The sequence below is a fragment of the Chiloscyllium punctatum genome, chromosome 18, assembly GCF_047496795.1.
Source record: "Chiloscyllium punctatum isolate Juve2018m chromosome 18, sChiPun1.3, whole genome shotgun sequence".
Taxonomy (NCBI): domain Eukaryota; kingdom Metazoa; phylum Chordata; class Chondrichthyes; order Orectolobiformes; family Hemiscylliidae; genus Chiloscyllium; species Chiloscyllium punctatum.
This window is the reverse complement of record NC_092756.1, coordinates 74502754-74528785: the sequence shown is the minus strand read 5'-3', so window position 1 is coordinate 74528785 and position 26032 is coordinate 74502754. Positions and strand designations below refer to the sequence as shown.

General features: G+C 47.7%; 4 non-coding genes across 4 annotated transcripts; 1 reads left to right on the top strand and 3 right to left on the bottom strand.

Annotated features, from left to right (window-relative positions):
- Positions 1 to 849: 849 nt before the first annotated feature.
- trnar-ucu (transfer RNA arginine (anticodon UCU)) lies at positions 850 to 922 on the bottom strand. The gene has a single exon. It is a non-coding gene; the product is annotated as a tRNA-Arg (tRNA).
- A 4889-nt stretch (positions 923 to 5811) lies between these two features.
- trnar-ccu (transfer RNA arginine (anticodon CCU)) lies at positions 5812 to 5884 on the top strand. Its single transcript has one exon. It is a non-coding gene; the product is annotated as a tRNA-Arg (tRNA).
- Positions 5885 to 8422: 2538 nt separating this feature from the next.
- Positions 8423 to 8495, bottom strand: trnar-ccu (transfer RNA arginine (anticodon CCU)). The gene has a single exon. It is a non-coding gene; the product is annotated as a tRNA-Arg (tRNA).
- A 16115-nt stretch (positions 8496 to 24610) lies between these two features.
- Positions 24611 to 24683, bottom strand: trnar-ucu (transfer RNA arginine (anticodon UCU)). Its single transcript has one exon. It is a non-coding gene; the product is annotated as a tRNA-Arg (tRNA).
- Positions 24684 to 26032: the final 1349 nt, after the last annotated feature.

Below are 26032 nucleotides of genomic sequence, written 5' to 3'. Positions count from 1 at the left end.
AGGGCCTGTTTCCACACTGTAAGTAATCTAATCTAAATTAAACAGCAGCTGTCAGTTCCAGAAAACAGTGCAACTCAGATCAAAGAGCTACAAAGATTCAAGGAAAACCAGTTCCAACCAGACTGAGGGTTGTATATTGGAGAAGTGTCAGCCTGAGTCAATCCACTTTATTGCTCCTGGCATGACAACAGTGAAGGGTATTGGTGGGACCCCATTGGATGATGTGAACCCAGCTCATGACCGTATTGGCCAAAGCCACAGAAGATTCTGGAAGATCAGGGACAGGAGAGGAGGAAAACACACCTGAACGCCAAACCCTTAGCGAAGCCTTGACTGGGTCCTGCAGTGGAGCTCTGACCATCTGCTCCAAACCTGTTCATAAAAGTCCTCGCGTGAGTAGTGCAGGCCATTCAGCCCATCACATCCACACTGACCCTCTGAAGAGCATCCCATCCAGGCCCAACATTCATCATCCCACCTTGCATTCCCCAAAGCCAATCCACCGGACCTGCACATCTTTGGACTGTGGGAGGAAACCAAAGCACCCGGAGTACCCCATGGAGAGAATGCGCAAACTCGACACAAACAGACACCCAAGGGAGGAATCAAAGCCAGGTCCCTGACACTGTGAGGCAGCAGTGCTACCCACTGAGCCACCATGCCATCCCCAGGAGAATCTCAGCAGGTTTTCAGCCATTGTGACTGTGCTTTCTCATTCAGACAATTCACCTCAATCCTGCAAAACTTGTGCAAGAAGATGTTAGGCACCACTTCCCATCAACTGAATGCAGACATGGAGATTTTCCCAAAGTAGATTAGAAATCAAGTTGACAAAGTACAAGTGACTGACACCCCAGATGGGACTCGAACCCACAATCCCTGACTTAGAAGGCCAGTGCCATATCCATTAGGCCACTGGGGCCACACACCTGGCTGGAAATCACAGCCTTTATGTACTGCACCCGACCTCTCATACTGTGTGTTTCTGAGTGTTATCCTCTCACTGATTGTTTTTTACCCCGACCATCTCATGATAAATTGTTGGCTGCTTGATTAATCAATCTCACGTCCCATTTGTCCCCAAACGGACAGTTGAGAAATTAACCAAACTCCAATGTTGCACAACTCAAGTCTAAGGAATATGGAGCAGACGAGAAAATAGCAAAGGGCTCAATGTTATTTTGTGCAGCACCTTGAAGATATTTGCAGGTAGTGGGGAAGGAGGAAGTGGAGATGTTGCAAACAGCTGCATTGAGGACAAATCAACAGAATCATAGCAGGCATTCAGCCCATTATGGCTGTGCTGTCTTTTTCAGACAATTCACACCAAGATCTCCCAAATCCTGGAATTACCTTGTGCAAGCTTCTAATAATCATCGTTAAAAATCAGACAACACCAGGTTGTAGTCCAACAGGTTTATCTCAAAGTACTAGCTTTCGTAGCACTGCTGCTTCGTCAGGTGGTTGTGGAGTATAAGATTGTATGACACAGAATTTATGGCAAAAGTTTACAGTGTGATGTCACTGAAATTATATATTGAAAAAAATCTGGATTTTGTGTGAAGTCTCGCATCATTTAGAATGACCAGGTTGGTTTCAGTTCTTTCATGTGTAAATCACAAAACATAGAACATAGAAAAATACAGCACAGTACAGGCCCTTCAGCCCTCGATGTTGCGCCGACCGAAGCCTACCTAACCTACACTAGCCCAATAACCTCCATATGCTTATCCAATGCCCACTTGAATGACCAGAAAGAGGGAGAGTCCACCACTGATTCTGGCAGGGCATTCCATGAACTCACAACTCACAAAATGTTTTTCATTGCGAAGTGAAATGGCAAGCTCACCAATAAAAGCTAAATGCTTTGAATGCTGGAAATCTGAAACAGATAAAATGGTGGAGAAATCATGACTCAAAAACATGATTGAGTTTTCTGAAAAAGTCACAAAGAGGATTGATGAGGGCAGAGCGGTGGATGTGATCTATATGGACTTCAGTAAGGCGTTCAACAAGGTTCCCCATGGGAGGCTGATCAGCAAGGTTAGATCTCATGGAATACAGGGAGAACTAGCTATTTGGATACAGAACTGGCTCAAAGGTAGGAGACAGAGGATGGTGGTGGAGGGTTGTTTTTCAGACTGGAGCCCTGTGTCCAATGGAGTGCCACAAGAATCAGTGATGGGTCCACTACTTTCCGTCATTTATATATATGTTAGTATCATTATGAGGTATCATTAATAAGTTTGCAGATGACACCAAAATTGGAGGTGTAGTGGACAGCAAAGAAGGTTCCCTCAGATTACAACGGGATCTTGATTCGAAGGGCCGATGAGCTGAGGAGTGATGGGTGGAGTTTAATTTAGATCAATGTGAGGTGCTGCATTTTGGGAAAGCAAATCTTAACTGGGCTTATAGACTTAATGGGAATGTCCCAGGGAGTGTTGGTGAACAAAGAGACCTTAGAGTGTAGGTTCATAGCTCCTTGAAAGTAGAGTCGCAGATCGATAGGATAGTGAAGAAGGCGTTTGGTATGCTTTCCTTGATTCTAAATCAGATCTGTGCAGTCTATGCAGAGAGATAAGAACCAACAAAACATTGGAATGTTGACATTTCTCAAAGCTTCTGTATCGTTGTGAACAAAAAGGCATTTGTACTTGGGCAGGAACTGATCTCTGTTCATTGTCAGGCACCAAGAGGATCTGAGAATTGATAGAATGATGTGACAATTTGTCAGAAAGACCTGAGACTGTGTTGTTTCCCTGTTACACCTTGGCAGCAGTTGCCCAAAACCTTAGTGCATCCCTGAAAATGTCATCTGAGATGTTGGAACATGCTGGGCTGTAACACTCATTGCTGCCAAGACTTTACACTGGCAAATGGCTATGTGTGCCCTAGTAGCATATTGGGTAAACCACTGTCCTCCTCAGTCTGGGATTGTGGGTTTAATTTCCCTCTGGGCTGCTTACGTTTTAAGCTTGGTCTTTGTAGGTGACTTTTGTCCCATGCCAACTTCATCACGATCCAAATTGACTGCATTTTTCAAACTACTCAGTTCAAAATAACTGTGCCTGTGTTGAGATTATGGCGAATGATGTGTAATAGAAACTTGCACAAGGCAATTCCTGAATTTGGGAGATCTTGAGGAGAATTGTCTGAAAGAGACAGCGCAGCCACAATGGGCTGAATGCCCGCTAAGATTCTGTAGATTTAGAACATACGACATAGAACATAGAACAGTACAGCACCGAACAGGCCCTTCAGCCCACGTTGTTGTGCCGACCATTGATCCTCATGTATGCACCCTCAAATGTCTGTGACCATATGCATGTCCAGCAGTTTCTTAAATGTCCCCATTGACCTTGCTTCCAGAACTGTTGCTGGCAACGCATTCCATGCTCTCAAAACTCTCTGTGTAAAGAACCCGGCTCTGACATCCCCTCTATACTTTCCTCCAACCAGTTGAAAATTATGACCCCTGGTGTTAGCCATTTCTGCCCTGGGAAATAGTCTCTGGCTATCGACTCTATCCATACCTCTCATTATCTTGTATCCCTCAATTCGGTCCCCTCTCCTCCTCCTTTTCTCCAATGAGAAAAGTCTGAGCTCAGTCAACCTCTCTCCATAAGATAAGCCCTCCAGTCCAGGCAGCATCCTGGTAAACCTCCTCTGAACCCTCTCCAAAGCATCCACATCTTTCCTCTAATAGGGCGACCAGAACTGGACACAGTATTCCAAGTGCAGTCTAACCAAAGAAAGCATTTGTCCTCAATGCAACCTTTTGCAACATCTCCACCTACTTCCTCCCCACTAACTGCAAATATCTTGAAACCGTTGCACAAAATAACATTGAGCCCTTTGCTATTTTCCTGTCTGCTCCATTTTCCTCAGATGTGAGTTGTGCAATATTGGAGTTTGGTTGGTTTCTTGTCTGTCCGTTTGGGGACAAATGGGAAGCGAGATTGATTTATCAAGCAGCCAATTTTTTAGCATGAGGTGGAAGTTGGAAAAAACAATTAGTGAGAGTATAAAACTGAGAAAAACACAATATGAGCCATCAGGGTGCAGTATTTAAAGGCTGCCAGTTTAACAGCAGACATGTAGTCCCAGTGACCTCATGGATAAGATATTGGGATTCCTCAGCTAGGGATTGTGGGTTCAAATCCCCTCCTGAGTAGATTAATTTTATAGGTTGCCCTCTTTGAACTTTACTTCTAATCGACATTATAAACATCCCCATGTCTGCATTCAGTTGATGGGAAGTGCTGTCCAAGATGAACTTGCACAAAGTTGTCGGGGATCTGCTGGATTCAGTCGAAACTATCTGAAAGAGACAGCAGAGCCACAATGGGGAAAGAACTGCTGAGATTCTCCTGGGGTTGGCATGGTGACTCACAGTGTCAGGGACCTGGCTTTGATTCCTCCCTTGGGTGTCTGTTTGTGTCGAGTTTGCACATTCTCTCCCTGGGGTACTCGGAGTGCATTGTGTTCCTCCCACAGCCCAAAGATGTGCAGGTTCGGTGGATTGGCTTTGGGGAATGCAGGGTGAGAGGATAGGGGTTGGGCCTGGATGGGATGCTCTTCAGAGGCTGAGTGTGGACTTGATGGGCTGAATGGCTTGTCCCTCTCACTCTTGGGCTTTTATGAACATGTTTGGAGCAGATGGTCAGAGCTCTGCTGCAGATCCCAGTCAAGGCTTTTCTAAGGGACTGGCATCCAGGTGTGTGTTCATTTCCTTCTTTTCCCTGATCTTCCAGAATGTTCTGTAGCTTTGGTCAACGGGGTCATGAGCTGGGTTCACCTCATCCAATGGGGTCACATTGCCAGGAGCTAGACAACGGATTTACTCAGACTGACACTTCCAGTCATCGAGTCATAGAGATGTACAGCACAGAAACACACCCTCGGTCCAACCCGTCCATGACGAACAGATATCCCAACCCAATCTAGTCCCACCTTCCAGCACCCGGCCCATCTCCCTCCAAACTCTTCCTATTCATATACCCATCCAGATGCCTTTTAAATGATGTAATTGTACCAGCCTCCACCACTTCCTCTGGCAGCTCATTCCACACACACACACCACCCTCTGCCTGAAAAAGTTGCCCCTTAGGTCTCCTTTATATCTTTTCTCTCTCACTCTAAACCTAAACCCTCTAGTTCTGGAGTCCCCCACCCCAGGGAAAAGACCTTGGCGGTTTACCCTATTCATGCTCCTCATGATTTTATAAACCTCTGTAAGGTCACCCCTCAGCGTCTGACACTTGGATCCTATCCTTAGAGGAACTGGTATCAGCTTCCACCGCTGTGACTGTGTGTTCAACCTCATCCGTCCTCTTTTCCAGGTCTCCCAGCTGCTGTTCATGCTTCTGCAGCATGATCGAGATCGGGGCCAGCTTCACCTCTATCTGCTTCCCCAACATCTCGCGAGATTTCACGAGCTCCTTCCCCAGGGCCTGGTCGGTAATCGAGTCCGAGGATCCTGCAGGCTGGGCCGGGGGCCTGGCCCCGGACACTGCTCCTCCCTTCTCCAACATCCCTGGACGATGAAAACGCAGGTAAGTTGATTTTTCACAATGTCCTGGGACTCCACAACCTTTTCAGAGTCCCAGGATATCGCGATGGTCCGGATTGGGTGGGATAGAAATTCTTCCCCCTGGTGCTGTGGTGCGAAACTCTGCAACATGATCGTCTGAGATCACCCCCATCTTGGATCCCCAGAGTGCAGTGAGAGAATAAAACTCAGAAAAACATACAACGAGAGGTCAGGGTGCAGTATTTAAAGGCTGCTATTTTTGCCTTGACTGTGCAGCCCCAGTGGCCTAATGGATAAGGCATTGGCCTCCTAAGCCAGAAATTGTGGGTTCAAGTCCCATCTGGGGTGTCGGGCTTTTCCTTACGTGTCATTAATCTTTAATCCACTTTGCAAACATCCCCATGTCTGCATTCAGTTGATGGGATGTGGTGTCCCATGTGACCTTACACAAGTCTTTTGGGGATCTGCAGGATTCAGGCTAAATTCCCTGAAAGAGACAGGACAGTCACAATGGCTGAAAACCTGCTGAGATTTTCCTGGGAATGGCATGTTGGCTCAGTGGGTAGCACTGCTGCCTCACAGTGTCAGGGACCTGGCTTTGATTCCTCCCTTGGGTGTCTGTTTGTGTCGAGTTTGCACATTCTCTCCATGGGGTACTCCGGGTGCTTTGGTTTCCTCCCACAGCCCAAAGATGTGCAGGTTCGGTGGATTGGCTTTGGGGAGTGCAGGGTGAGAGGATAGGGGTTAGGCCTGGCTGGGATGCTCTTCAGAGGGTCAGTGTGGATGTGATGGTCTGAATGGCCTCCTCCCACCGCACTCTAGGGCTTCTCTGAACAAGTTTGGAGCAGATGGTCAAAGGCCCAGTCAAGGCTTCGTGAAGGGACTGCCATCCATATGTGTGTCCCTATGCTCCTTTTCCCTGATCTTCCCGAATGTTCAAATCACCATCATCACATTAAAGACATTTTGTTTCTTGTCTTAATGAGAAGGGATTTGCCTTCAAGAGCACAAAGGTTTTGGATGTTGTCTCTTGAGGTTTGCTGATGAAACCGTTGATGTGCAGGGCCAACTGCAGATAATGGCAGAGACACTCTCCAGTGGTGACTGTCAGTGTTACCAGTCGTGAAGACTTCATCCAAGAAACTGACGGTGATCTTGACCGCAGTCTCACCACGGCCTGCAAATCACAATCGGCTTAACCAGACTCAAGAACTAAAGAGAAACCAAGAACATCTCACCGATATTACCATGAAGGTTGGTCACAGCAAACGATCAACAGCGAGACCGCAAAAACACATTTCATATCTCCCTGTGCTGGAACTTTCTGCTGTCTTTCTCCATTGAAATAATATCCAGTTGCTTTATTCTTCCGACCAAAGTGTATGACCTCACACAGTCCCACATTGTCTTTCATTTGCTGAGTTTTTGGTCACTCCCTTGACCCATCCACCTCCCTCTGTAAACTCTGTGAGTCAGCCTCAGCAGTTGCCTTCCCACAAATGTTTGTCCAATCTGTGGATGTGGCACTCCAAGTTCTCCAACGATGGCCTAACTACCTCACATCTCCATCATAGCCTCCTTGCAATTGTATTCAATACCTTGACTAAGAAAGGTAAGGGCCCAAATGCATAGCCACAGCCCCATCAATTCCAACCTTGAACACCCAGATTTCAATCATTTCCATTGACATATTGGACCTTATCATAAATACCAAACATGCAGGTAATCTGGGGTTCAAGTGGTAATGTTGACAGAATATAGCTTAGACTGACACCAACACAACGAAAACAGAAGCTGCTTTGTCCATAGATTGGTAGGTCTATCTGTTGGAAACCAGTGACCTCATGGGTAAGGCACGAACTTCCTAAACCAGAAATTGTGGGCTCAAGTCTTATTTGGGGTATTGATTTTGTTGAAACCTTCACTGTGCAGCTGATCTTAATCCTGTGTGGTCACGTGTCCATGGCAACAAAATGAGGCATTCTCAATTGATCCTCAGCTGGAGAAATTTGACCTGATAGAAAATTGGCCAAACTAAATTAAACAGCAGCTTTCAGCTCCAGAGAACAGTGCAACTAAGATCAAAGAGTTACAAAGATTCAAGAAGAACCATTTCCAACCAGACTGAGGGTTGTATATTGGAGAAGTGTCAGCCTGAGACAACCCACTTGAAAGGTCCTGGCATGACAACAGTTAAGTGTATTGGTGTGACCCCATTGGATGTTGTGAACCCAGCTCATGATCGTACTGGCCAAAGCCACAGAAGATTCTAGAAGATCAGAGAAATGTAGGGGAGGAACACACACCTGGATGCCAGTCCCTTCACAAAGCCTTGACTGGGCCTTGCATTGGAGCTCTGACCATCTGCTCCAAACTTGTTCAGAGAAGCCCTAGCTTGGGGTGGGAGGAGGCCATTCAGTCTATCATGTCCCCACTGTCACTCTGAAGATCATCCCATCCAGGCCCAACCCCTATCCTCTCACCCTGCATTCCCCAAAGCCAATCCACCGAACCTGCACATCTTTGGGCTGTGGGAGGAAACCAAACCACCCGGAATACCCCATGGAGAGAATGTGCAAACTCGACACAAACAGACACCCAAGGGAGGAATCAATGCCAGGTCCCTGACGCTGTGAGGCAGCAGTGCTACCCACTGAGCTGCCATGACATCCCCAGGAGAATCTCAGAAGGTTTTCAGCCATTGTGCCTGTGCTGTCTCTTTCAGACGATTCACCCCTATATCCTGCATATCCTCAACATTCTGTATTTTTCTGACACAGGGTACCACCAACCCAACACAGACCTGGGGACTTATCCAGATGACATGAAAAATCGGCTTGACCTCAGACAAAGATCAGCCATGAAGACAAGGGTTAAAATGTCAGACACCCCAGATGGGACTTGAACCCACAATCCCTGGCGTAGGAGGCCAGTGCCTTATCCATTAGGCCACTGGGGCCACATGTGTGATGTTAAAATTGCAGCTTTTAAGTTTTGTTTTGCAAGAACACACTGACTGTGGCTCAGCCAGCACAGAGTCAGTGCCCTGGACTGAGGGGATTCTAAATCTCCTGGTTATATATGTTTTTCTCTTTCCCCCCGCACTGCTGCCTAATTGTGGTAGTGCTTATATTTTCCCCAGCACCCATGTTGTGTGTGTGCAGGTGTGAGACACAGTGAAAGACAACAGATGTACAAATCTTTATTCAATTCCCACCACCAGGAAGAAATGAAACACCCGAGTGGCCAGTGACAAGCATCAAAGGGCAATGCTGTGTGACCAAACAGTGAGGGGGAGGGCACTCTCTGAACAGCTCAAGGATGTTGGTAGACACTGCGTGCTCCTTCTCCAGGGACACCCGGGCTCGAACCTAACCGCGGAAGAGGGTCAGGCAATCGGCCCTAACAACCAGTTTGGCCAGGCCCAGGAGCAGACCCACGAGGAGATCCTCTGACCAACCCTCCCCCCTCGGCACGGGTGCCCAATGATGGGGAGTGTGGGGCTGAAGTCTAACCAGGAACGGAGGAGAAGGTTTCCCAGAAAGCTAAAAAGGGAGTGCAAGCGCCCTGTTACATGGACTCCACAGCACCACAGAACAAGCAGTTGGGCTGGGAGTCCGTGAACCACCACAATCTGCGGACTGCCGCGTGCAATACCCTCCACCCCAGATCCCCGTGAGAAAGGGGGAGGACTCCCATGTAGAGAGCCCTTCACTGGGGATGGTCCCCACCGCCCGGTGGTAAATGGGCACGCCAGGGTGTGTCCGGGAGGTGGATGAGGGTGTGCAGCAGCAGTCTGTACAGGGCCCTGTGTGATACACCCCTGAAAGGGACAAAACTAAAACTCCGGAGACAGCTCAGGATGTGGGGCACAGGCTCCCGCAGGAAGTACAGGACCCTGGGGCCAATGTGAAATTCCGTCCGGGCAGGAGTGAGTGCAGACGGGATCCCACCGCACACCTGAGCATCCTCCAACTGGGGCACTACGTGGGGTCTGAGCACCGTCGTTTTAAGGTGTCGGATGGTGGTGGCCACGTACCGGATGTCTACCGCTGCCCTGCTCGCTATATCCTGCGGCAGCGTCCAGCCCAGGCCCCCACCATCCAGCACGTCCCCGACCCTGGTCACCCTCACAGTCACGGCCCTCCCCTCCGACAGTCACTCGAACCCACGAGTACGGAGGTGCGGATTCCTGAGCAACGTCTCCATGACGACAGCCGTTACTCCTGCCGGAGGGTAGGCGTGACGCGATTCGACCATGTTCCAGACCGTGAGCAGGTCCTGGTAAAAGACAGGCAGTGTCCTGAGAGTGACCTCCAAACCATCACGGTCCCTGAACAGGAGCTGAGTCTCGTAGTTGAGGTTACGCACCTGGTGGAAAAAATACGTCGCCAGGGCACCCCGCCCAGGGGGAGGCTCAATGTAAAGGTATCGCTGCAAGGTCTGAAGGTGGAACGTCGTTACCTGGGTGTGAACGCACACCAGCGACTGACCGCCCCCCTCAATATGGAGACTCAGGACCTGCGCAGTGACCCAGTGCATCTTTTTGTCCCAGAAGAAGTGAACCAACATTCTCTGGATGTCAGTGACAAAACCAGGAGGAGGGACCAAAGTGACCAGCCGGTACCACAGCATGGCAGGCACCAGCTGGTTTATGACCAACACTCGACTCCTGTGAGACAGCACTCGGAGCAGTCCTGTCCAGAGGCCTAGGCGAGGGGAGACTTTGGCCTCCAGCTCCTGCCAGTTCCCCGGCCAGGATTCCTCAGCGGGGCTGAGGTAGACCCCCAGGTCGAGGAGTTGGGTGGTACTCCAGCTGAACCCCGTAACTCCTCCGGCAGAGACTCCACCCACCACGGACTGACCAGTCGTCTGGAATATTGGGCCCAGTTGATCCTGGTGGAAGAGACCGATGAGTACAAGGCCTGGCACTCACACATCCTCCCCAGGTCAGCAGAGTCAGTGAAAGGGAGGAGCACGTGGTCAGCGTAGGCTGAGATGACCACCCCCGTGCCCGCACCCCGCAGAACCAGCCCCGACAACCTCCTCCGTAAGAGGCACAGGAAAGGCTCCACGCACAGGGAATCCAGCTGGCCGGACAGGGGGCAGCCTTGGAGGACTCCTCTCCCAAAGTGAAGGGGCAGTGTCATGGAGCCGTTAATTTTAAAACTAATTGCACCTGACTGCACTTGGTCCACATCCACACAAGCATTTCCTGTCATGTACCTGTCCAAATGTCTTTCTCATAGAATCCATACAGTGTGGAAACAGGCCATTTGGCCCAACAAGTCCACCCAGACTCACTCCCCTACATGTCCTCCTGACAAATGTACCCAACCTTCACATCCCTGAACAGTCTGGGCAATTTTGCATGGCTAATTTACTTGTGGGAGGAAACTGGAGCACCTGGAGGAAACCCACACAGACACGGGGAGAAAGTGCAAAATCCACACAAACTGTCACCAGAGGCTGAAATTGAACCTCGGTGCCTGGTGCTATGAGACAGCAGTGCTAAGCACGGAGCCAACTTGGAAACTCTACACAAACAGACACCCAAGGAAGGAATCAAAGCCAGGTCCCTGACACTGTGAGGCAGCAGTGCTACCCACTGAGCCACCATGTCATCCCCAGGAGAATCTCATCAGGTTTTCAGTCATTGTGACTGTGCTGTCTCTTTCAGACGATTCACCCCCCCATCCTGCAGATCCCCGAAAATCTTGAGCAAGAACATGTTGGGCACCACTTCCCATCAGCTGAAAGCAGACAAGGGGGATTTCTCCAAAGTCAATTAGAAATAACGTTGACAGTGAACAAGCCATAAATAATCAGACACCGCAGATGGGAGTTAAACCCAAAATCCCTGGTTTAGGAAGCCAGTGCCTTATCCAGTAGGCCACTGGGGCGACCTTTAAATACTGAACCCTGCCCTGTCATATTGTTTTTTTCTGAGTTTTCTACTCTTACTGATTGTTTTTTACCCCTTCCATTTCATGCTAAATTGTAGGCTGCTTGATAAATTGATCTTGCCTCCCATTTGGCCCCAAACGGATATTTGAGAAATCACAGCCGGTCAGACAGCGTCCGAGGAGCAGGAGAGTCGACATTTCGAGCATAGGCCTGAAGAGCTTATACTCGAAACATTGACTCCCCTGCTCCTCGGATGCCACCTGACCAGCTGTACTTTTCCAGCACCACACAGTTTGACTCTGATCTCTCACATCTGCAGTGCTCACTTTCTCCCAGTCGAGAAATCAACTCAACTCCAACTTTGCAGACCAACAGTTTGAGGCAAATGGAGCAGACAGGAGAAGGAAAAGGGCTCAATGTTATTGTGTGCAGCACTTTCAAGATATTTGCAGTTAGTGGGGAAGGAGAAAGTGGAGATGTTGCAAAAAGCTGCATTGAGAACAAATCAACAGAATCTTAGCAGGAATTCAGCCCATTGCAGCTGTACTGTCTCTTTCAGACAATTCACCCCAAGATCTCCCAAATCCCGGAATTACCTTGTGCAAGTTTCTATGTCACATCATTTGCCATAATCTCAACGGAGTCACAGTGATTTTTAACAGAGTACTGTCGATGAACAATTCAGGATTAGTGGTGCTGGAAGAGCACAGCAGTTCAGGCAGCATCCAAGGAGGTTCGAAATCGATGTTTCGGCAAAAGCCCTTCATCAGGAATAAAGGCAGTGAGCCTGAAGCGTAGAGAGATAAGCTAGAGGAGGGTGGGGGTGGGGAGAAAGTAGCATAGAGTACAATGGGTGAGTGGGGGAGGGGATGAAGGTGATGGGTCAGGGAGGAGAGGGTGGAGTGGATAGGTGGAAAAGGAGATAGGCAGGTCGGACAAGTCCGGACAAGTCATGGGGACAGTGCTGAGCTGGAAGTTTGGAACGAGGGTGAGGTGTGGGAAGGGGAAATGAGGAAACTGTTGAAGTCCACATTGATGCCCTGGGGTTGAAGTGTTCCGAGGCGGAAGATGAGGCGTTCTACCTCCAGGCGTCTGGTGGTGAGGGAGCAGTGGTGAAGGAGGCCCAGGACCTCCATGTCCTCGGCAGAGTGGGAGGGGGAGTTGAAATGTTGGGCCACGGGGCGGTGTGGTTGATTGGTGCGGGTGTCACGGAGATGTTCCCTAAAGCGCTCTGCTAGGAGGCGCCCAGTCTCCCCAATGTAGAGAAGACCACATCGGGAGCAACGGATACAATAAATGATATTAGTGGATGTGCAAGTAAAACTTTGATGGATGTGGAAGACTCCTTTAGGGCCTTGGATAGAGGTGAGGGAGGAGGTGTGGGCGCAGGTTTTACAGTTCCTGCAGTGGCAGGGGAAAGTGCCAGGATTGGAGGGTGGGTTGTGGGGGGCCGTGGACCTGACCAGGTAGTCACGGAGGGAATGGTCTTTGCGGAAGGCGGAATGGGGTGGCGAGGCAAATATATTCCTGGTGGTGGGCTCTGTTTGGAGGTGGCAGAAATGTCAGCGGATGATTTGGTTTATGCCAAGGTTGGTAGGGTGGAAGGTGAGCACCAGGGGCGTTCTGTCCTTGTTACGGTTGGAGGGGTGGCTGAGGGCGGAGGTGTGGGATCTGGACGAGATGCGTTGGAGGGCATCTTTAACCACGTGGGAAGGGAAATTGCGGTCTCTAAAGAAGGAGGCCATCTGGTGTGTTCTGTGGTGGAACTGGTCCTCCTGGGAGCAGATACAGCGGAGGCGGAGAAATTGGGAATACGGGATGGCATTTTTGCAAGGGGTAGGGTGGGAAGAGGTGTAATCCAGGTAGCTGTGGGAGTCGGTGGGTTTGTAAAAAATGTCAGTGTCAAGTCGGTCGTCATTAATGGAGATGGAGAGGTCTAGGAAGGGGAGGGAGGTTTCAGAGATGGTCCAGGTAAATTTAAGGTCAGGGCGGAATGTGTTGGTGAAGTTGATGAATCGCTCAACCTCCTCGCGGGAGCACGAGGTGGCGCCAATGCAGTCATCAACGTAGCGGAGGAAGAGGTGGGGAGTGGTGCCGGTGTAATTACGGAAGATCATCTGCTCTACGTAGCCAACAAAGAGACAGGCATAGCTGGGGCCCATACATGTGCCCATGGCTACCCCTTTGGTCTGGAGGAAGTGGGAGGATTCAAAGGAGAAATTGTTAAGTGTGAGGACCAGTTCGGCCAAACGAATGAGAGTGTCAGTGGAAGGGTACTGTTGGGGACGTCTGGAGAGGAAAAAAAATGGAGGGCTTGGAGGCCCTGGCCATGGCAGATGGAGATGTAGAGGGATTGGATATCCATGGTGAGGACGAGGCGTTGGGGGCCGGGGAAACGGAAGTCTTGGAGGAGGTGGAGGGCGTGGGTGGTGTCTCGAACGTATGTGGCGAGTTCCTGGACTAGGGGGGATAGGACAGCGTCGAGGTAGGTAGAGATGAGTTCAGTGGGACAGGAGCATGCTGAGATAATGGGTCGGCCAGGGTGGTCAGGCTTGTGGATCTTGGGAAGGAGGTAGAACCGGGCAGTGCGGCGTTCCCGGACTATGAGGTTGGAAGCTGTGGGTGGGAGATCTCCTGAGGTGATGAGGTTCTGTATGGTCTGGGAGATGATGGTTTGGTGATGGGGGGTGGGGTCATGGTTGAGGGGGCAGTGGGAAGAGGTGTCCTCGAGTTGGCGTTTGGCTTCAGCAGTGTAGAGGTCAGTGCGCCAGACTACCACTGCGCCCCCTTTATCCGCTGGCTTGATGGTGAGGTTGGGATTGGAGCAGAGGGATTGGAGGGCTACGCGTGGTGAGGGTGAGAGATTGGAGTGGGGTAAACAGGTTGAGGCAGTTAATGTCCCGGCGGCAGTTGGAAATGAAGAGGTCGAGGGCAGGTAATAGGCCAGCGCGGGGTGTCCAGCTGGAAGCAGCATGTTGGAGGTGGGCGAAGGGGTCCTCGGAAGGTGGGCGGGAATCCTGATTGCGATAGTAAGCTCGGAGGCGGAGACGACGGAAGAATTGTTCAACGTTACAGCGTGTATTAAATTCATTGATGTGTGGACAGAGGGGGATGAAGGTGAGTCCTTTGCTGAGGACTGATCGTTCGTCCTCAGTGAGGGGGAGGTCTGGGGGGAGGGCTGGGAGCTTGGATCTGGTGTGGGTGTAGAGCTGGGAGTGGGGCGGAACCTGTAACTGGAGTGGGTGTGATGGTGGGGCGAATGGGGGTGGAGTCATGAGCAGGGGTAGTGTTCCCCTCGGGGTTCTGGGGGGTGGGGATAGTGACAGTGGGGTCTGTGGGGGGCACGTCAGTAGAATGCAGGGGAGTGGTGGAAGTGGTGGTGACCAGGGCAGTCGGGGTGGCGGAAGTCACTGAGCATGTGGCATCAGCGATGATGTGAAGGGCGGAAGTGATGTCACGTGTGATGCATGAGGAATTGTGAAGGGTGGAAGTGGTTGTGGGAGTGGCCATGAAGGGGTGGAAGTGACATCATCAATCAGCGTGAAAAATTCAGTCAGCATGGATTGAGATGAAGTTGACATGGAATGAAAATCAGCAACAAAGCCCAGGCTTAAAACCCAAGCACCCCAGATGGGACTTGAACCAAATATTACCAGCTTAAGGAAGCCAGGGCCTTATCCATTAGGCCCCTGGCGCTCCCACCCTGAACTCCCTGTGGAAAGTGTTGACCTCAAAGTATGGAGAAGCTGCTGTCAAGGTGTTACAGTTAAAGAACACTGCCTAAGGCCTTTCTGACCAGTTATGACATCGTCCCTTCATTTCTCAGACCCTCTTGGTGCCTCAGAATGAAGGGAAATTGTTTCCTGCCTCAGTAGAAAGATCTGCCCGAACTTGCGAGACCCCCCTTTGTGGAAAAGAACCAGCCCTATTTCGGGACAGGAAGGAGATTCCAATTTCTGGATTTGTGGTGCTGGAAGAGGACAGCAGTTCAGGCAGCATCCAAGGAGCTTCGAAATCGACGTTTCGGGCAAAAGCCCCTCATCAGGAATAAAGGCAGTGAGCCTGAAGTGTGGAGAGATAAGCTAGAGGAGGGTGGGGGTAGGGAGAAAGTAGCATAGGGTACAATGGGTGAGGGGGGGAGGGGATGAAGGTGATAGGTCAGGGAGGAGAGGGTGGAGTGGATAGGTGGAAAAGGAGATAGGCAGGTAGGACAAGTCCGGACAAGTCATGGGGACAGTGCTGAGCTGGAAGTTTGGAACTAGGGTGAGGTGGGGGAAGGGGAAATGAGGAAACTGTTGGAGTCCACATTGATGCCCTGGGGTTGAAGTGTTCCGAGGCAGAAGATGAGGCGTTCTTCCTCTAGGCGTCTGGTGGTGAGGGAGCGGCGGTGAAGGAGGCCCAGGACCCCCATGTCCTCGGCAGAGTGGGAGGGGGCTTTGAAATGATTCCAATGGCCCAACATGGATTGTTCCAGTTAATATCCTTTCTCAGATGGATAGAGCTGGAGAGACAGTAAAGATTGTGGGAATTTGGGAAATTCTGACAATCTGTTTTAAAGTCAAGTTGAACCGCAAACCAATTTTGTCCCACTTTGTCTGCATCACCAACAAGAATACTGAAGGAAATTTGAGTTTAATTACATTGTGTTACTAATGTTCATCTGGTTGATCAGTGGAAATTAAAAGCCATGTCACACAACAGGCAGAATCAATCTTTAGCTGAGTAGAAGTTCAGCAGAGAGAAACAGACTTACTTTGTGATATAATAGGTAATTCCTGTCCCATTGATCTCTTAACTGCAGGGAACTTTCAGATACGTGGTATCTTTAGAGCAATTAAATATCCTCCCAAGATATATGCTTTCACTCTCAACTGAAGATGTTATAACTTCAATGGCTAAGAGTATTAACCAATAAATCAATGCCAAGCCAGTTGAAGTATTACACTTGGCACATCATCATCGCTGTAATTGCAGAATGTAGCATAACCTATTCCATCTTCTAACCTACTGACAGTCTACTTTTCAGAAGTCTCCTTACACGACTCTGAAAACAAATTAAAAGAAACCAATTAAACCAAATAAGCACAAATTAAAATGTCCCAGTCATTTAAAAAGGCTCTGTAACAAAAGTCAAAATCTCCCAAGAAAGCTTACACTTACAGAGTCACAGAGTTGTACAGATCCTTCGCTCCAACTCGTCCATGCCAACCAGATATCCGAAAGTTATCTAGTCCCACAAACCAGCATTTGGTCCATATCCCTCTGAAGCTTTCTTATTCATGTCCCCATCCAGCTGCCTTTAAATGTTACAGAGTCTTAGAGTTATACAGCACGGAAACAGACCCTTTGGTCCAACTCGTCTATGCCGACCTGATATCCTGAATTAATCTCGTCCGACTTGCCAGCATTTGGCCCATATCCCTCTAAACCCACCCTGTTCATATACCCCCATCCAGATGCCTTTTAAATGTTTTGGAGGAGCCGGTGTTAGACTGGGGTGGACAAAGTTAAAAATCACACAACACCAGGTTATAGCCCAGCGGGTTTATTTGGAAGCACTAGCTTTCGAAGCGATGCTCCTTCACTGGGTGGTTGTCTTCACCTGATGAAGGAGCAGCGCTCTGAAAGCTAGTGCTTCCAAATAAACCTGTGGGATTATAACCTGGTGTTGTGTGACTTTTAACTTCTAAATGTTGTTATTGTACCAGCCTCCACCACTTCCTCTTGCAGTATGTTCCATATAAGCAACACTCTCTGCATGAAAAGGTTGCCCCTTAGGTTCCTTTTAAATTATTATTCCTCTCACCGTAAACCTTTTCCCCTCTGTTTTTGTACTCCCCCACCCTGGGGAAAAGACTGAAGCTATTCACCCTATCCATGTCCCTCATGATTTTATAAACCTATATAAGGCCACCCTTCGGCCTCCAACACAACAGTGAAAATAGCCTCAGTCTATTCATCCTCCCCCGATAGCACAAACCCTGTAACCATTGCAACGCCCTTGTAAATCTTTTCTGAATGCTTGCAAGTTTTACAACATCTTTCTATAGCAGGGCAATCAGAATTGAACGCAGTATTCCAAAAGGTGGCCTAACCAATATCTTGTACAGCCACAATCCAACATCCCAATTCCTATACTCAATGCACTGACTCATAAAGGCAAGTGGATCAAATGCCTTCTTCACTGTACTATCTACCTGCAACTCCTTCTCTTCCTAATCTGTGTGTATGTGAGTTACAATAATCTTTTTGCATTCTGATATGAATAGATTCACTCTTTTTTTCATTCAACATGTTCAGGTTTAATTGGCTACTTTTAAACGCCAATTCAATTGGTTTGGGAGGAAGACGGTGGCACAGTGGTTAGCACTGCTACCTCACAGCGCCTGAGACCCGGGTTCAATTCCCGCCTCAGGCGACTGACTGTGTGGAGTTTGCACGTTCTCCCCGTGTCTGCGTGGGTTTCCTCCCACAGTCCCAAGATGTGAATTGGCCATGCTAAATTGCGCATAGTGTTAGGTAAGGGGTAAATGTAGATGTAGGGGTATGGGTGGGTTACGCTTCGGTGGGGCGGTGTGGGCTTGTTGGGCCGAAGGGCCTGTTTCCACACTGTAAGTAATTAATCTAATCCACAAGAAAGGGTTCCTTTTTAAATTAACCTGTTAGTGACCAACCAAGGATCCAGGTAAATGAAGAAAGGAAACCATTTCATCCCTGCTCACCTGGGAGCTGAACAATTTGGGGTATCTGTCTGGAACTGTAATAACGTGGGGAACAATTCTCACATCAGCCTCTCTTTGTAAGTGCTCCATGTATTTATGAAACAATGCCCTTCACCAGAACATCTCAGTGATATATTTAACATTCCATTCACATTAATCACTCCAAGGGCATGATCTACATGAAGAATATAAACAGTAAGTGGTGAAACTCTAAGGTTCGGAAGCATCTGCTGAAAAAAACAAAATGAATATTGCAAATTGATAATTGTGTTTCTCTCCACAGATGCTACCTGACCTGCATTTCAATATTTCCTGATTTTATTGCAGATTTCCAGCACTTGTGGTATTCAACTCGTGTATAATTTTTTTACGTAAGGAGAATGGAGACTTGAAAACATTGAATGGGACTTTTGCTCATTAACTTCTTGGGAATTGTCTGCTATTGAATGATTTGATTCAGACTTTAGATAAGGTGCAATCATGACAAAGTCTGTGGGATTGTACTTATTATATATCAAGGAACAGCTCATCAAATAAGGCAATCCTCTGAAACATATGAATTCTCACCTCAAGTTTGGGGAGAAAGGTATAAAGGATAAGTATTAGATGGGGTGAGATCTGATCAACTTCAGAAAAACTTTGATCTTAAAACTACAATTCTACAGTGAAAGTGAAATATTGTGAAGTGTATGGTTAATTGTCGATGATATTTGTTCCTCCTTATTTAATTTCTATAAGTATCTGTAGAGTAATTTATAAACATATATTTACGAACCATTGTTATGCATAATTTTGGTAATTTTATAATTTGCCATGACTTTCTCTTCACCTTATTCAAGGAGAGTGTTTATTACAGTGAGTGATACCACACAGTATTTCAATTGCACTGAATTGGTTTTGAAAGATAACTCAATAAATACAGGTTGATGCTGTCGATGGTTCCTGTCGATATATTTCGTTGAGCTGTTCAGACGTGTTATGATGTTAAGTCTGAGGCAGAAAGAGGAAGAAGGTATAAGTAAGGTTCAAGCAACTGAAGACAGACAGAGCCCTGGAGATAACAGGAATGAACTCAAACTAGGAAATAGAGAATTTGAAGGGACCATGCAATGTTTATGGGAAACAGGATTAAGGAACCTTCAAGGCATTTTACAGAGGGATAACAAGCAACAGGTCGCCAGGGAAAAAGTATGTCTTCTCAGAGCAAAGGAGGGAATTTACACTTGGAGCCGGAGGAAGTGGGTGAGGTTCTTAATGAATAAACTGCATTGGTATTTCCAAAGGATTCTGGGTAGTCCAAGATGGAGGACGGGAAAAAGTTGTGACTGTAAGAGCTGCCCCTTTTTTGAGGCATTTTAGGTGTTGGGGGTGATTTCCTCAAATTCCAGGAGCAGCAATTACTGTTTTATTATGCAACTTTGGAGAAAAAAATCTCAAAACAACGGCACTTTTAAAAGGAAGAAAGGCAGACAAAGAAAGCGTGTACTTGGTCAGGAGGGTGGGAGGGAAGAAACCTACACTGCTCACTGATATGGATAGGAAGGGTCGAGAGGGATATGGGCCCAGTGTGGGCGAATGGGACGAGATTAGATTAGGATATGTGGGCGGCATGGACGAGTTGGATCGAAGGGTCTGTTCCCATGCTGTACATCTCTATCACTCTCTGACATGGTGGATGGTGAGTCTTGTATATTGATATTCTAGAGCATGTCAATATTAAAAGGGAGGTGTTGGGTGTTTTGAAAAGCATTAAGGTAGACAAGTCCCCAAGACCTGATGGAATCTATCATAGAATCCTGAGAGAGGCAGGTGTGGAAATTGCTCCGGATTTGTGCAAAATATTTGTATCCTTTACAGTCACAGGAGAATTCCCAGAGGACTGGAGAATACCCAATGTTGTTTCTTTCTTTCAGAATGGCAAAAAGAATAATCCAGGAAATTAAAGGCCAGATTGGCTTCCTGTTATTCATTGCTTGGACATCACTGTCTGTGCCTGGATGGTACCCTCTGGAAGTCACTCTGTAAAGATCTCCACCCCTCTACCTTGGGGTCTCAGGATCTCAAGGTGTTCCTCTCTTTGGCCAAGGTTTTGGTCCATGTGTAATGGTTTCCTGAATGTGGTTCCTGTGAAGTGCCTTGTGCCATGAAAAGGGATCCCTACATGCAGGCTGTAGTTGGGTTGAAGTGTTATGGAGAGCAGGCAGGAAAGTGGAGTTGAGACCGAGATGAGATCAGCCATGATCGTGTGGGATGACAAAGCAGGCTCGAGGAGCTCAATTGCCGAATTTTTAAGATCTTCGGAACACAACCAAAGACTGAGCTATCAATTGCTGTGGGTGGCTAACATGGTATCTCACCTCAGATGCATCATGAAGAGGATGTCCATGTTCAAAGCCAGGGGTTGTGAGTTCATATCCCATTTGGGCTGTTATGTTTTTAAACATGAACTCTGATCAGCACCCTGTGTCTGTTTGATCTCAATTCCAGTTAATAAGGGGAGATGGTGGTGCAGTGCTAGACCTGGAGTAGGAACCCAGAACACCAAGTTCATGGGGTGGGGGAGATGGACTGTAATCCCACCATACAAGGTGGTGAAATCTCAGCTCAGGAGGAGCTTTGTCTGATGGGAACCATATATTGCTAATGAGGTTTGTTAGGAAGCTAACTAGTTCCATATTCTCCTTTCAGGAAGAAAACCTGGTGAGACTACAGACCCACAGCAATGTGGGTGACTCACCCTCTGGGCAACAAACACTGGCCGAGTCAGAAACATATCGCATTCCTTCCCTGTAGCTCGGTCACAATCCTGGAACACCCTCCATTGATTCATTGTAGGTTTACCTCCAACAAATGGTCAAAAATCACACCACACCAGGTTTTAGTCCAACGGGTCTATTTGAAACCACGAGCTTTTGGAGCATTGCTCCTTCATCAGGTGTAATGAGAGAGGAGGCATCAGACACAGAATGTATAAGTAAAATATCAAAGGGTCATACAAGTGATGTGAATGTATTGAACAAATCCAAAATGGCCGACTCCCTCCTGTTAAATCTTCAATCAGTTCGAAAGGAGATACAAGCAGCACATGGATTGCAGTGGTTCAAAAAGATAGCTCCCCATCACCTTTCAGGGGAAACTAGGGAGAGGCAATAAATGTTGATCTAGCCAGCAATGTTCACACCCTGGAAATGAATTAAAACAATCCCACAATGGAATAAACCGCCAGGGGAAAAGTCATAGTGTAATGACTTGAAAACATCAAGCCCCAACTTTGGATGGTTTCTATTGTTATGTTTTACATTATCATCCAAAACGCACCAGTCATTGACATAAAGGTTATGATTTGGAGGAGCCGGTGTTAGATTGGGGTGGACAACAGGTTTATGTGTGTGTATATGTGTGTGTGTGCAGGGGAGACCGAGTGAGTGTGTGCGTTTGTGTGTGCGTGTGAGGGGGCGATGGTGTGAGTGTCTGTGAGAGTGTGTGTATGTGTATGTGTTTGAGTGTAATGGGGTATACATCTGTGAGAAGGTGTGTTTGTGGGTGTGAGTGTGGGAGTGTGTATGTGTATTGTGTGACAGGATGTGTGTGTGGGTGTGTGTGTGTGTATGTGTGTGTGAGTGTGGGTGTGGGTGTGTGTGTGTGTGTGTATAGTGCCGTGGGGTCAGCTGTAGTGTGACATGAACCCAAGGTCCCAGTTGAGGCCATCCCCATGGGTACCAAACGTGGTTATCAGCCTCTGCTCAGCCACTTTTCGTTGTTGCCTGTCCCAAAGTCCACCTTGGAGGATGGTTACCTGAAGGATCGAGGTTGAAAGTCCCTGATCGTTGAAGTGATCTCCGACTCGGAGGGAACACCTCTGTTTGGTGATTGTTACGCGGTGCCCATTCATCTGTTGCCGTAGCCTCTGCTCGGTCTCGCCAATGTACCATGCATTGGGCATCCTTCCCTGCAGCGTATGAGATAGACAACATTGGCCGAGTCACATGAGTACCTGCCGCGTACATGGTGGGAGATGTCCCCATGTGTAATGGCGGTATCCATGGTGACACTCTGACACGTTTTACAGTGTCTGCTGTGACAGGGATGTTTGGTGTTGTCCTGAAGGCCGGGCAGTTTGCTGTGAACAATGGTCTGTTTAAGGTTTGGTGGCAGTTTAAAGGTGAGAAGTGGAGGGGTGGGGAAGGTCTTGGCGAGGTGCTCATCCTCATCGATAATGTGTTGCAGGCTGTGGAGAATGTGACGTAGTTTCTCAGCTCCTGGTAAGTACTGGACAATGAAGGGTACCCTGTTGGTTGCAGCTCGTGTCTGTCTCCTGAGGAGGTCATTGCAGTTTCCCGCTGGGGCATGTCAGACCTGGCGATTGATGAGTTAAGCATCGTATCACATTCTTATCAGGGCATCCTTGTGTACTTCCAAGTGCCCCTCACATTCCCCCTCACCTGAACAGATCCTGTGTAAGTGTACGGCTTGTACAGAGGGGACGGCTGTTTTAATATGTTGAGGGTGGGTTTGTGGTTGAGTGAGGTGCTGTGGTGCCCATCCTTGATGGAGATGCATGTGTCCAAGAATGAGACAGATACTAAACAGGAGTCCATGGTGAGTTTGATGGTGGGATGAAACTAGTGAAAGTGGGCGGCACAGTGGTTAGCCCTGCTGCCTCACAGTGCCAGAGACCCGGGTTCAATTCCAGCCTCAGGCAACTGACTGTGTGGAGCTTGCACATTCTCCCCGTGTCGGCGTGGGTTTCCTCTGGGTGCTCTGGTTTCCTCCCACAGTCCAAAGATGTGCAGGTCAGGTGAATTGGCCACGCTACATTGCCCGTAGTGTTGGGGTAGGGGTAGGTTGCGCTTCGGCGGGGCGGTGTGGACTTGCTGTCCCGAAGGGCCTGTTTCCACACTGTAAGTAATCTAAATGTTGGTGAACATAAATGTTGGGAGATTGCAGCATTGTAGCATTGTTCTGACATGAACACAACCAAGGTTGAGGGGATCAATTCTCCTGACATGGCCCCTGAAGCACGTGTTGTCCCAGTGACCTAACAGCTCCATCTCTGATCTTCTAAGCTACTGCCTGTGGTTTACATCCCTTCTGGGGATACTTTCAATTTAAACATTCTCTCCAATTAAAACCCTCTCACTGCATTATCTCCATTCAAATTAAGTTAATCTCTGACCTCATGTCTTTAAAACTCTGCATGGATGCTTTGAGATCATGGAATTAAAACATTACCAAGTCAGTTTGATACATGTGGCAACAAACGTTTGATGAACTGGAGCGAAAGGGAGTGGAATTAATTTCTCAGCTCTCCCAAAGTGACAGCATTGACATGATGGGCTTCAGTATGTACAGTCACATTCGAAGATTCATTGATCTGAAATTAAACAATCAAATGTCTGTTTCACCACAGTCACCTCATCTGTTGTTCGTTTCCTCACTGATGCAGGAATTAGCATTGACCCATTTGTTCTTGTCTTTCTGGGACCATTCCTTCAATGTTCGCTGTACAAACATTGAGCTTGCTTGACCCCTATACTGTCCTGTTGGTATTTAACAGGAAAACATGCAGGTGAAATAAAGGTATTCCACACTCAATAATTTATATTTACATTCAATGAGTTGGACCAAGATAACAGTGACCCTAAGGGTGGAAGATTCATTGAAAATATTTGATTTGCAAGTAATGATAGGCACAGTGAAAAGTTTTGTCTTGTGAGCAATATAGGCAGCTCACAGAGTTCAGTAGCATAGATAAGGAAATAATAGGGAAACAGCAGCAGGAACAAAAACACAGGTACAGGCGAATATTGAGAGTCTGTGAGACCGTTCAGTATTCTAACAACAGTAGGGTAGAAACTGTTTCAAAACCGGTTGGTGTGTGTGTTCAGGCTTCTGTACCTTCTCCCCGATGGTAGAGGTTGTAGAAAAACATTGCCAGGGTGGGATGGATCTTTGAGAATGCTGGAGACCTTTCCTTGACAGTGGGCCTGGTAGATGGTTTCTATAGATGGGAGGTTGGCCTTTGTGATTGTCTGGGCCGAGTTCACCACTCTCTGTAACTGTCTCCGATCTTGAATGGTACAGTTGCCATACCAGGTAGTGAGACATCCAGACAGAATGCTGTCGATGGTGCACCTATAAACGTTGGAAAGGGTATTCTCTGTCAGTAATATCCGATGTTCTGGCGGGATCAGTGTTGAAGGGTTGGTTTGTTGATGAGAGTGTGATGAGAGCTGGCTTCCAAAAGCAAACTCTCCAACCGCACTCTTAGGAATCTCGTCCCCATCCAGAAACAGCAGCCACTTGATCACCACCTTCAACATTCAATCCTGCAGATCCTCGAAAATCTTGTGCAAGATATTGTTGGATACCACTGACCATCAACTGAATGCAGAGATGGGGATTTTTCCAAAATAGATTATAAATAAAGGATAAGCCGCAGAGACACCCCAGATGGGACTTGAACCCACAATCCCTGGCTTAGAAGGCCAGTGCCTTATCCATTAGGCCACTGGGGCCCCACGTGCTGTTTGCCAATGGCAGTCATTAAATACTGCACCCTGACCTCACATAGTGTGTATTTCTGTATGTTGTACTCTCACTAATTGGTTCTTAACCCTTCCATCTCATGCCAAATTGTTGGCTGCTTGATAAATTGATCCCACCTCCCATTTCTTCCCAAACAGACAGATGAGATATCAACCAAACTCCAACTTTGCACAACTCAAGTCTGAGGAAAATGGAGGAGACAGGAAAATAGCAAAGGGCTCAATGTTATTTTGTGCAGCACCTTGAAGATATTTGCAGTTACTGGGGAAGGTGAAAGTGGAGATGTTGCAAAAAGCTGCATTGAGGACAAATCAATACAATCTTAGCAGGCATTCAGCCCATTGTGGCTGTGCTGTCTCTTTCAGACAATTCTCCCCAGGATCTCCCAAATCCTGGAATTATCTTGTATAAGTTTCTACTAAACAGCATTTGCCATAATCTCAACACAGGCACAATGATTTTTAACAGAGTAGTTAAAAAATCCAGTCAATTTGGATTGAGATGAAGTTGACATGGGATGAAAATCAGCCACTGCTAAGACCAGGCTTAAAAATGAAATCCCTGAAATCCCAGATTTCAGAAACCAGTGCCATCGCCATTAGGCCACGAGGGCACTATATTGGCAGACCACTGGAAACAGTTGACCTCAAATGAGTGTGACAGCCAAGCACACTCCCAGATCTGTGACAACACACTGAGGGACCCACTAAAGGTTCAGGCAGCTGCTGCCAAGGTGTAACAGGGAAACAACACAGTCTCAGGTCTTTCTGACAAATGATCACATCATTCTTTCAGTTCTCAGACCCTCTTGGTGCCTGACAATGAACAGAGATCGTTTTCTGTCCAAGTACAAAATGCCTTTCTTTCCACAACGATACAGAAGGTTTGAGAAATGTCAATATTTCAATGGTTTGTTGATTCTTTTCTCTCTGCATAGACTGTACACAACTGATATAGAACCTTTGTATGCATTTCCAAATGATGTTACAAACTGTTTCAATACTTTGTTAATAAAATCAAATTGAAACGCAAATCAAATTTAGTCTCCCTTTGTCCACATCACCAACAAGAATAATTGAGTAAAGTTGTGAGGAATTCATCAGATCAATGAGACTCCAGGAATTCTTCCAAGATGTCAGCAATGATCCCAATGAGCCAACCAACGAACGGGAACAGTCATCAGAGAGATCCATCGTGGTGCGACCAAAGAAGGAGTCGATTTGTATCCCTGCGGAGGGCCGCTGTCCTGACCTTGAGATGTATGCTCAACCGTCAGGAGATGGGTGAATGCCAGATTTAAAAATCACACAACACCAGG